Genomic DNA, 11,846 nt, shown 5'->3' with positions numbered 1-11,846 from the left:
ACATGAAATGTAAAACTCATTGGAAAGAAAGAGACATTTGGCAATCTGAGTATCAGCTACTAGAAGTAATAACTGAGTGCAGCAAGAGGGCCAAATACAACACAGACATTGAAAACATCAACTCCTCTCTTGTATACTAGCCATGAACACTCAGAAAAGGCAGTTATGAAAAACATCATTCTTAATAACAACAAAACTTTAAAACATGTAAGAATTAACTCAGCAATTCCTTTCTGTCTAAAACCATCAAACTCTTCTGGAGGAGGCAGAAGAAAAAAGATCTGGATAAGGAAGCAATATACCATGTTCATGGATGGCCTTTCACTTCTTAAAAGTTTCCTGCCGGAGGAAACACATTGTTTCTTTCATGCATACACATTCCTGGTCTGAAACCTTTTACTTTAGTGGGATTAGAACCATATAAATGACAAAGCTGAAGTTCATTCTGAGTAAGACAAGCTGTTGCTTAATGTACATTTTATATAATTTTAAATTTGACATGGTCACACTTCTAAAATGTTATTTCAAGAAGCCAAATACCCAGTCTATAGAGGTTTACTCATGCAAAGATAGAGAGATAGAGAGATAGATAAAAACCTAAACCTAAACCTTGTTTTTAAAAGGGGGGGGGGCACCTGGGTGACTCAGTCAGCTGGGCGTCTGATTCTTGATTTCACCTCAGGTTGTGATCTCGGGGTCATAAGATCGAGCCCCATGTCTGGCTCTGTGCTCAGTGGGAAGTCTACTTGGGATTCTCTCTCTCCCTCTGCCCCTCCCCCCTGCTCACACACACCCTCTCTCTCTGTAAAATAAAATTTGTTAAAAAAGGAATTTTGTTTGAGTAGAACATTTTAGAGTGTCTGCCATTATCTTTTTTTCTTTTCTTGTGTGAAATTTTCCTAATTTAACTTTTATTGTCTATTTCAGAAGGCAAATTTTTTTCACGAGAGATAATTTCAAAAGTAGTCTCCTTCCACTTTCCATCCCTGCATCAATGAAGGTAGTCATTTTACTGAACCATCTGAAGGATTCTCAACATAAGTTAACACTCAGGGGGAAGATACAGTTTGGAAATATCGCACTAGTCTGTTTTTGTTAGTTTGGGGGCTTGTTTTACATTGTACCTCTTAAAGATATTGAGAATAATGTCTAAGCCAGAAGAAGGGTTGATTCTATTCTGCCCTTATTACTGAGATAGCCTGTTTGTTTTTTCTGAAGCAGAATTGTTGGAAGTGCTCCTTGTAACTGTTTGTGTGTTATGAATAGATAGATTATATGCACTAATTTCAGGGCCTCCCTAAATTGTCCTAAACCAAAACAGAAAAACCTTTGCCCTCTCAGTAACTATCTTGAGAAATTCTACCACTGGGTCCTACACTAAAGAAGGCTTTGCCATCTATTAAAATGCCAATGTTTCTCTTATAAGCAACACATTTATCATTTATGTTCATCGTTCATAATTTACACTTTAGGCTTTATCTTCAGGGAAAGTTTTGATAAGGAAGAAGGAGATAGATAAGGAGGAAGGAGGTATCCAAGGGCACCAAACACCAATTCCAAGCTCTCAGTTTCGGTCCCAGCTGCGCCCAGAATATTCAGTTCCCAACACCTGGGAACCAAACAACTCTTGCTAGCATACATGTTTCTTAAATGTGCATCTAGACATCTTACTTTCCTAATCGTCCAGAAGGATGCACTTCCTGATATCCTGTGTCGTTATTTTTAGGTTGGCACACCAGAAGTAACATCGGCACATATCGCTGACTCAGTATTGCTGTTAGTAGTGAATCAAAAAATCTATATTTATGATTACGAAGCCAATTCCTGGAACACATCTATAGGTATACATGTTTTGTATTTTTTTTTTAAAGATTTTATTTATTTATTTGACAGAGAGAGACACAGCGAGAAAGGGAGCACAAGCAGGGGGAGGGGGAGAGGGAGAAGCAGGCTTCCCGCCGAGCAGGGAGCCCAATGCGGGGCTCGATCCCAGGACCCTGGGATCATGACCCGAGCCGAAGGCAGACACTTAACAACTGAGACACCCAGGCACCCCTGTTTTGTATTTTTTTTAATTCTGTTTGCAATCTGCCAACATCCAAGCACAGGTTTTTTAATTTTGGAAATACAAACAAAGCTGCTCCTTGGATGTCAGCCCCTAGACACTACCTTGTCCTTTAAAATTCAAATGAAAATTGTTTGTACGGTGGGAACCTAGTGTTTCTGTCGGGGATTGTAGTTACAAACCACAAAAGCCTGCTCTGACATGATTGGAGCAAATGAGGGACATCAACGGGAATTGCATTGGAGTGGATGTCAGGGAGGATTGAGAAGAGCCAAGAATGCACATACATGCTTGGTGACAAGGCTGAGTGATGGGAATATTCAGTCCCACCTACTGCCCATTAGGGACAGGGAACAGAGAGAAGGTAAGCTGTATGAAGAGAGAGAAAGAAGAGAACCCTCACGTAGGAGGCAAGGGGATGAGGTCAAGAATGAAGACAAGGGAGATGCCATTCTTTAGAAAAGAAGGATGGTTGGTACCCATTGTGATGAGAAAGGTGTCGTTTTGCGGCACCTCGGTGGTTCAGACAGTTGGGCATCCGACTCTTGATTTTGGCTCGGGTCATGATGTCAGGAGGTGGGATCAGGCCCTGTGTTGGGTTCCCTGCTCAGCATGGAGTCTACTTCTCCCTCTCCCTCTGCTCCTCCCCACCCTCCTGCTCTCTCTCTCTCCTAAATAAAATCTTAAAAAAATTTTTTTTTAACTAAAGAAAAGAACAGAAGAGAAAAGGAAAAAGAAAAGGGGTCAGTTCCAGGTTTTTCAACCCTAGCACTGCTGAAATTTAGGGCCAGGTCATTCTCTGTGCGGGGGGCCACCCTGGGCACTGTGGGGATTTGGGGCAGCATCCCTGGCCCCTCCCACCTCCTGCCAGGAGCGCCCCTCCCCTCTCCCCATCCTGACACCACAAATGTCCCCAGACATCATCCACTGGATGTTCACTGGGAGTCAAAATCTCAGTCAAGAGCCACAAGGGTTGGTAGATCACCATCTTGCAATTCGTTATTCTTTTACTTCACTTATATTAGTTTTGGCAAAAGACTGTGGACCCCACGAGAGGGAACCTTGCCCAGCCAGTGTGGTATCTGCCAGGTGCTTGCTGAGCCCTGGCTGGAGAGGGGCTGGCAGCCCCCTGGGAGGGACAGGGAAGCACAGCAGGAGAGCCACACCTTGGTTTGGCCTCTGTCTGACTTCTCGTTACAGTGTTGGGATTTGACCCCCGACAGCAAGGTGACCTGGCGATGCAGAATGAATGATGCTTGGTGGTGTGGGGGGTGTGGGTAAAGAATGTACCTAACCCAGGTGGAGCCAAGTCCCAGGGCTTCTGTCAGGGACTGTAGTAACAAGCCCCAGAAGCCTGCTCTGACCAGCCTGGGGGCCATGTCATGCTGTCACATCCAAACCAGACACCCAGCTGCCTCCATCCATTCCTTGCAGAACTTACTGCCCGCAGCCAAATTGCCACATAGCCCTCCCTGCTTTTGCTCCCTCCCTCTCGCTCCCTCCAAAATTCACCCATGAGCTGGCTCTTGCTTTGCTGCCCAGTCCTCTATCCCCCTCCTGACTTTCCGCATCACTTCTTTTCTCTCTCACATTTCATGCCTCTTTCTCCTTCTTGGGGTAGGGGGAAGGGAGCATAAAAGTCACATAAAACTGACCATTTTAACCATTTTAAAGTGTACAATTCAGTGGCATTTGGTACATTCCCAATGTTGTGCAACCATCACCACTCTCTAGTTCCGGAACATTCCGTCACCTCAAGAAGAAAGACTGTCCCCATCAGCAGTCACTCCCCACCCCCTCCCCAGCCCCTGACAACCACACACCCACTTCCTGTCTCTCTGGACATGCCTGTTCTGGACGTTTCACACACGTGGAATCACACACTTTGTGGCTTTTTTGTGTGTGGCTTCTCTCCCTGAGCGCTGTGTTTTCGAGCTTCCTCCCCATTTTAGCGTGTGTCAGCGGCTCGCTCCTTTTTAAGGCTGAATAATATTCCACTGTATGGATGAACCACTTTTGTCCATTCATTAGCTGCTGGACACTTGGCTCGTTTCATCCTTTTAGCCATTGTGCAATAGCGCTTGTGTGCACATTCCTGCATGAGTTTGTATGTGGACGGAGGTTTTCAGTTCTCTTGGGGTAACCTAACCTAGGAGTAGAATTGCTGGGTCATCTGGAAACTCCATGTTTTAACGTACTGAGGAACCATAAGGGCTCCTCGTAGCATAATTCAGTGTGGTCTCTATTCTTTCTCTTCTCTCCATCACTTTCTTTAATAGCATCCAAAGGGCTGACTCCCCACCCCCTGCCCCAGCCCTGGCTCCCACCATCTACCTTCTGTCTCTATGGACGGGACTCCTCTGGGGACCTCCTGGGAGCGGGGTCCTGCAGGATGTGTCCTTCTGGGTCTGGCTTCTCTCGCTGAGCACAATGTCTTCAAGGTCCATCCTTGTTGCAGGAGGTGTCAGAATGCCCTTCCTTTTTAAGGCCAAATAATATTCCACTGTGTGTCTACGTGACATTTTTGCCCATCCATTCATCATTTGTCAGTGGACACCTGGATTGCTTCCATGTTTTAGTTAATGTGAATAATCCTGCCTTGAGTCTCTGCTTCTGGTTCTTTTGGGTAGAAACCCAGAAGTGGGATTGCCAGATCTCTATTTTCAATTTCTGGAGGAACTGTCATCCTGTTTGCCCCACCACACGCACCCATTTACATCCCCAGCAACAGTGCATGAGGCTCCCAGTTGCTCCCCATCCTTGCCAACACTGGATGTCTGATTCTTTGATAATAGCCATCCTAATACGTGTGAGTGCCACCTCACTGTGGTTTTGCTTTGCATTTCCCTGATGATCGGTGATGCTGAGAGCACCTTTTCCTGTCTTTGTTGGCCACGTGTATATTTTCTTCGGAGCTGAAGCTTCTGCTATTGTAATAGAATCAAAGAAGGCCTCCCTAAGAGAAAGGAGCCCTTCCTGCAATTTTGGCAGGGTCCTAAGAGTTCCTGCGAAACCAGTGGTTCTCAGTTGTGACAGGTGTGCCCCTCTTGGCAATGTCTGGAGATCGTTTTAGGCGTCAAGACTGGGGGAGGGTGCTGCAGGCATCGAGTGCAACACACACAACACAGCCCCACAACCGAGAACCATCTGGCCCCAAAATGTCAGTAGTGTCGAGGTTGAGAAACCCTGCTCTATCCCTTCCCCTGAAATTTAGGGAGCTCATGGTTTATTTATTTTTTTTAAAGTAGGCTCCACACCCAATGTGGGGCTTGAACTCACAACCCCAAGATCAAGAGTCGCAGGCTCCACCAACTGAGCCGGCCAGGCGCCCTGGAAGCTCGTGTTTTTTAAAATGATCTTGTCCTTTTAGGTATAGAACACCCTGTTTCACATGTTTCTGGTGACAACTGTTGTTATAGCAGACATCCCTTTTGCGTGGTGAGTATATGGTGTGGAGCTTGTCATTTTTTATTCTGTTTTGAACATAGATCATTATGAATGAAAATATGGACAGAGTAATCCATGAGGGCTTGGGCATCAGGTTCCATGAGGGACCTGGGCAGGATCCCTTCCCGAGGGTTCAGAAGAGGACCTGAGATACGGGATCACCTGGCTGACACACTAGGAATATATCCACCTACCTTCCTTTTTTAAACTTGTTATTTTGAAATAATTATAGACCCTGCAGGAAGTCCCACGCCCCCCTTACCAATGGTCCCACCAATGGTTCCACCTTACATAACTATAATAAAAAACTAAAGCCGGGAAGCTGACATGGAAATAACGTGTGTGTCTAATTCTGTGCCGTTTATCACATATGTGAAGTCACAGGAGGACTTCTGCCTTCTAAATACTGGACTGTTCCATCACCCCAAAGCTCTCCCTCCATACATCCCTGCCCTGCTGTCCCTAACCCCTGGCAAACACTAATCTGTTCTCCATCTCTAGAATCTCATCATTTCAAGAATGTTCTATACATGGGATCCTACAACGTGAAAATCTGGGGATTAGCTTTTCTCCGCAAAACGCTCTGGAGACACCTCCCACTGGTTGTGGGTATCTAATACATTCCCCTTTGTCGTTGAGTAATACTGGTTGTTTCCACTTTTTGGTTATTATGAGTAAAGCTGCTATGAACGTTCATTTGTGTCTGCACATAAGTTTTCATCTCTGGGATAAATGCCCAGGAGTGTGATCACGGGCACATCTATCTCCTTTTTTTCAATTGAGATATAATTGAGATGCAGCAGTGTATAAATTTAAGGTGTACAATGTGTTGATTTGATACATTTATATGTTATAAATAGATGATCACCATAGCATTAACTAATATCTCCATCACATGATCATCATTTCCTTTTTGTGGTGAGAACAATTAAGATCTAGTCTCTTAGCAACTTTTAAATTTATAATACAGTCTTGTTGTCTGTAATCACTATGCTGTGTACTAGATCTCTAGAACTTATTTATCTACCCATTGCAAGCTTGTACCCTTAGAGAACATTTCCCCAACCCCTCTAACCCTGTATCTCCTTTTAAAGAGACTGTTTTATGTGTTTGTGTTCTTCCAGGATATAAGTAATTCAGTTTTTGCTTATTTGCATGGAGATCAGATATCTCAGACCAATGTCTATTTCTCAAACACCCGGGGATACAGATTTCAGAAGTTTGCCTATGAAAGACAGGTATGTTCAATTTGGTAAAAAAGCGAACAAGAAAAATAACAAATATATATTTACGTCCTGCATGGTAGGAGTAATTAGCAATCACTGGGTGAACAAGGGCTTTTCTCTTTTTAAGAGTCTGATGGGCTGGGAGAGTAGGGAAAATTCCAGGTCAAAGGAGCTGGCTGGGAAGATTAGGAAGTTAAGAAAGGTTTCAAAAGGTGTTAGGTCATTGGATGGTTTCAGGAGTACTTATGTAAATAAACCTGGTGCCACAGTAAAGTCTGCACTTAACCCCAGGCCCGCCCAAAGATCGGTACCATCAGGTACCATCCTCATCCCAATTATACAGAGGAAAGAACTCTCATGGGTCAGTTCCCACCCTCCCCAAATTATATTCATCCAGAACCACAGAACGTAACCTTACTTGGAAATCGGGTCTTTGCAGGTTTAATGATTTAAGTTAAGATGAGATCATACTGAATCGGGTGGGCCCTCAATCCCATGCCTGTTGTCCTTCTAAGAAGAGAGGACATGGAGAGATGCACACAGAGAAAGAGGCCATGTGAAGGTGCAGGCCACATTGCAGGGATGCATCTGCAAGCCAGGAGATGCCGAGGATTCCTGGCAACCACCAGACACTGGAAGAGAGGGATGGCGAGGTTTCTTCCTCAGAGGAACCAGCACTGCCACTACTTTGATTTCAGACCTCTGGCTTCCTTCTTCCACCAATGTGACAGTACCTTTCTGTCGTTTTGCGCCATCAAGCACAGGGCAGCGCCAGGACACGGATATGTGGGTGAAGGCACAGAGCGGTGCAGGGCCTTCACCACACAGCCTGGCAGAGCTGGGATCTGAACAGCTGAAGTGGGACAGGATGCTTGGGTAGCTAAGGGCACGAGGAGGTTTCGTTCTGACCCAGAGAGTGGCTCCTCCCCCAGGCACTCGGGAAGTATGTGCAAAGCAAGGCAGGGAGTCCACTCTGCTCTCAAGCTCTGACCGGGTCCCGAATGGGGTTTCTCTGCCCTGCCCAGGAGGCCCAGCGGAGCCCAGAACTTAACTGACCACATATTTCCATCCAAAATTAGGCCTAGAAGGACTTAACGTGTGTGCTCAGTTGAAAATGATCATCACTAAAAAACCTGAGAGGTAGGTAGATAGACAGAGGGACAGACAGATAATAGGAATCAGCTCACATGCTTAAGGGGGCAGAGAAGCCCCACCATCTACCATCTGTGAGCTGGAGAACCAGGAAGTCTGATGTTTGAGGGCAGAAGATGGACAGGACATCCCAGCTCAAGAAGAGAGAACAAATTCCCTTTTCCTCCTCCTCTTTGTTCTACGCGGGCCCCCAACGGGTTGGGTGATGCCTGCCCACACCGGTGAGAGTGATCTTTATTGGGTCGACTAAATTAAATGTGAATCTCTTCCAGGATCACCCTCACAGACACACCCAGAAATGATGTTTTACTTGCTGCCTGGGCATTCCTTAGCTCAGTCCGGCTGACACATAAAATGAACCAACGCAAGTCCACCCCTTGTCAACTTGGCACCCCTACGCATCTCCTTCAACCATCCTTAGTCTCCAAATAAAGACACTGACAAGGTCATCATTCCACCCAACACAATACAACCATCCTAAGCACAACTGAAAATGCACTCCTCCCTTCTATATGAAGTTTACTCTTCTTTTTGATGTCTCCTCACTCAAACATCAATTATTAATACAACAGTCTTTCTGCTCTGTGGGTGTGCGTGTGTATGTGTGTGTGTGGTTATTGTTTTTGAGGCCAGAAGGCTGATGTACCTGAGCAGTCGTGAGTCATCTCCTTGGAGTTCTGCCAGCAGGGGAGGAGTTGGGGTGTCTGGTGGGGAGATAAAGGGCTGGAAAGTCCAGCAACCTCTGCTATTTGGGATGGATTGACTGTGAGTCTTGGTCACCTTGGGCCACCATAACAGACATCACAGACTGGGTGACTTAAACAGCAGACATTTATTTCTCACAGTTCTTTTTTTTTTTTTTTTTAAAGATTTATTTATTTATTTGAGAGAGCGAGAATGAGAGAGAGAGAGAGAGTACATGAGAGGGGGGAGGGTTAGAGGGAGAAGCAGGCTCCTCGCCGAGCAGGGAGCCCGATGCGGGACTCGATCCAGGGACTCCAGGATCATGACCTGAGCCGAAGGCAGTCGCTTAACCGACTGAGCCACCCAGGCGCCCCTGTTTCTCACAGTTCTGGAGGCTGGAAAATCCAAGATCAAGATGCTGGCTGATTCAGCTCCTGGTGAGGGCTCTCTTCCTGGCTCACAGAGGGCCACCTTCTTACTGTGTCCTCGCATGAAAAAGAGAGAACGCTTGGTGTCTCTCTCTTTTTTTTTACAGATTTTATTTATTTGAGAGAGAAAGAGAGCAGGGGGAGGGGCAAAGGGAGAGGGAGAAGCAGACTCCCCACTGAGCAGGACCCTGAGATCATGACCTGAACCGAAGGCAGACCCTTAACCAACGGAGCCACCCAGGCGCCCCTCCCAATATGAATTCTTGACCAGGCGCTCTGGTGTCTCTTCTTACAAAGACATTAACCCCATCATCGGGGCCCCACTCTCATGACCTCATCTAAACCTCCTTAGCTCCAAAAGGCCCCACCTCCAAGGACCATCCATCCCATCAGGGGTGCTAGTTTGAATGTGTGCCCCCCCCCCAAAATTTCTATATTGCCATTCTAATGCCTGATGTGATTGTATTAGGAGGTGAGGCCTTTGGGAGTGTGTAGATCGTAAGGGTGGAGTGAATGGGATCAGAGCGCTTCTAAAAGAGGAGGCCACAGAGAGCTTGCTAGCCTCCTCCCATGTGAGAACACAGAAGACTGTAACCTGGAAGTGGGCCCTCACTTGACCGTGCTGGCACCTTGATCTCAGATTTCCAGCCTCCACAACTGTGAGCAGTAAACCTCTGTTGCTTGGAAGCTACTTGTCTGTGGCATATTCTGTGATACCAGCCAACATGGACTAAGATGGGGTTAGGACTTTAACATACGAATTTTGGGGGAGACACAATTCAGTCCATGGTGCTGTTTATAATAGAAAACTGCCAGGGCACCTGGGTGGCTCAGTCGTTAAGCGTCTGCCTCCGGCTCAGGTCATGATCCCGGGGTCCTGGGATTGAGCCCTGCATCGGGCTCCCTGCTCCACGGGAAGCCTGCTTCTCCCTCTCCTGTTCCCCCTGCTTGTGTTCCCCCTCTGGCTGTCTCTCTCCTCATTCAAGGTTCTGTCCTACATGCTACATTTCCACAGAGGGGAAATAGATCGTAACAAAAAGACTTCCCTTCATTTTAGCTTTCGAGGTAATCTGGAGTTAAAATCAAATGCGTTAATGATTTATTCATATGTGATATTTGTTTGTTTTATAGGCAGAACTAGTTGGATCTTTGGGTGGGATCTTCTACTTTCACTCCTTGTCACAGGTTGGGCTGCTTCTCATTGATCAAGGGAAGGTGAGTAACTTTGGACTGAGAAGAAAGACTTAAATGACCTTTGCCCCAAGCCAGGTTTTTGTTAAGACACACACTGAAATCCATCTAGCTTTTCATTCACCTGTTCATCCATGTATCCATCTACTTAACTATCCATCTGTCCATCTGTCCATCCATCCATCCAAACAACTATCCATCCATCCATCCATCCATCCGTCCATCTGTCCATCCACCCATCCACCCACCCACCTGTCCAACCTACTTATCCATCCATCCATCCATCCGTCCATCTATCCATCCACCCACCCACCTACCCACCTGTCCAACCTACTTATCCATCTGTCCATCCATCCATCCATCCCTCCATCCATCCACCTACTTATCCATCCATTCACCCACCCACCTGTGCACCTACCTACCCAGCCATTCACCCATCTATTCACCTACCTATTCATCCATGCACCCATCTACCCACTCACACACCACCACCCTCCTCCCCCTTTCACTTGTTCATTCAGTCATGCACTTGGCAATATTTAAGTAGTGTCTAGGAGGTGCTTAGCACTGTGCTGAACACTAGAGATAAAATACAAAGTGTATGTACGTATCGCTGACAATGCACAAGATTGTTTTAAATGCTTCATGTTGAACTCTTTGTTAATGATTATTTTCATGGGTATTCAGAAAATCAGTACATGACATCTGTGACCTCACAGATATCATCTAGAATAAGACTAAGTTAAGAAGAGGAGCCAGTCCGGGGCGCCTGGGTGGCTCAGTTGTTAAGCGTCTGCCTTTTTTTAAAGATTTTATTTATTTGAGAGAGAGAGAGAGCAGGGGGAGGGGCAAAGGGAGAGGGAGAAGCAGACTCCCCACTGAGCAGGACCCTGAGATCATGACCTGAACCGAAGGCAGACGCTTAACCAACGGAGCCACCCAGGCACCCCTCCCAATATGAATTCTTGACCAGGCGCTCTGGTGTCTCTTCTTACAAAGACATTAACCCCATCATCGGGGCCCCACTCTCATGACCTCATCTAAACCTCCTTAGCTCCAAAAGGCCCCACCTCCAAGGACCATCCATCCCATCAGGGGTGCTAGTTTGAATGTGTGCCCCCCCCAAAATTTCTATATTGCCATTCTAATGCCTGATGTGATTGTATTAGGAGGTGAGGCCTTTGGGAGTGTTTAGATCATAAGGGTGGAGTGAATGGGATCAGAGCGCTTCTAAAAGAGGAGGCCACAGAGAGCTTGCTAGCCTCCTCCCATGTGAGAACACAGAAGACTAACCTGGAAATGGGCCCTCACTTGACCGTGCTGGCACCTTGATCTCAGATTTCCAGCCTCCACAACTGTGAGCAGTAAACCTCTGTTGCTTAGAAGCTACTTGTCTGTGGCATATTCTGTGATACCAGCCAACATGGACTAAGATGGGGTTAGGACTTTAACATATGAATTTTGGGGGAGACACAATTCAGTCCATGGTGCTGTTTATTTATTTATTTATTTATTTATTTTATTCTTATGTTAATCCCCATACATTACATCATTAGTTCTAGATGAAGTGTTCCATGATTCATTGTTTGTGCATAACACCCAGTGCTCCATGCAGAACGTGCCCTCCTCAATACCCACCACCAGGCCAACCCA

General features: G+C 46.2%; 1 long non-coding RNA gene across 2 annotated transcripts; it reads left to right on the top strand.

The window, feature by feature from the left end:
• Nucleotides 1–60: 60 nt before the first annotated feature.
• LOC115938102 (uncharacterized) lies at nucleotides 61–11,668 on the top strand. 2 transcript variants are annotated; one of them, XR_014142362.1, is made up of 6 exons: nucleotides 61–1,000; nucleotides 1,727–1,841; nucleotides 5,436–5,503; nucleotides 6,637–6,750; nucleotides 10,134–10,217; nucleotides 11,363–11,668. It is a non-coding gene; the product is annotated as an uncharacterized LOC115938102 (long non-coding RNA). The 2 variants fall into 2 exon arrangements; XR_014142361.1 differs by having other exon boundaries at nucleotides 61–1,841.
• The last annotated feature ends 178 nt before the right edge of the window (nucleotides 11,669–11,846 follow it).

This window comes from Leptonychotes weddellii, unplaced genomic scaffold (genome assembly GCF_054177405.1).
Source record: "Leptonychotes weddellii isolate Sample4059 unplaced genomic scaffold, ASM5417740v2 HiC_scaffold_4289, whole genome shotgun sequence".
In the NCBI taxonomy this organism is placed as follows: Eukaryota; Metazoa; Chordata; class Mammalia; order Carnivora; family Phocidae; genus Leptonychotes; species Leptonychotes weddellii.
This window is presented reverse-complemented; position numbering and strand designations above follow the sequence as displayed.